Source organism: Scomber japonicus, chromosome 16, assembly GCF_027409825.1.
Source record: "Scomber japonicus isolate fScoJap1 chromosome 16, fScoJap1.pri, whole genome shotgun sequence".
Classification (NCBI taxonomy): Eukaryota; Metazoa; Chordata; class Actinopteri; order Scombriformes; family Scombridae; genus Scomber; species Scomber japonicus.
The window spans coordinates 31694314-31694821 of NC_070593.1; positions in this window are offsets into that span (position 1 = coordinate 31694314).

Sequence of the window (508 nt, forward strand, 5' to 3'; positions counted from 1 at the left end):
TGTAATGAGTGCACTTTCAATGGGTATAATAGGTCAACAGGTTTTTACTACAAAATGTAAGAACCGCAGAGAGAACATGAGAGCAGAATAGTAAAGTAGAATACAACATGAGATTCACGAGCTAAAAAAAGAACAAAAGAAAATCTACATTTGTAAAAGTGACTGTCAAACACACAGCCTACAGTATGATGACAACATGATCATGTGAGAGCAGCTGATTCTAAAGGTAACAAATATTATCTACCATTTATACTCTCTCTCTCTCTCTCTCTCTCAGTGCAGTGGGTGAGGTCTGGGCGTGACTGCCTCCACCAGGAATGCAGTAGTGTGTGTTTTGAACTCCCCACATACTGTACAGTCTCACTCAGTCTGCTCAGTCAGTTTCTCTTCACATTCTACCTGACGCACTCTCTCTCTCTCTCTCTCTCTCTCTCTCTCTCTCTCTCTCTCTCTCTCTCTCTATCTCTATCTCTCTGTCACACACACACAGAGACACACACATAGACAG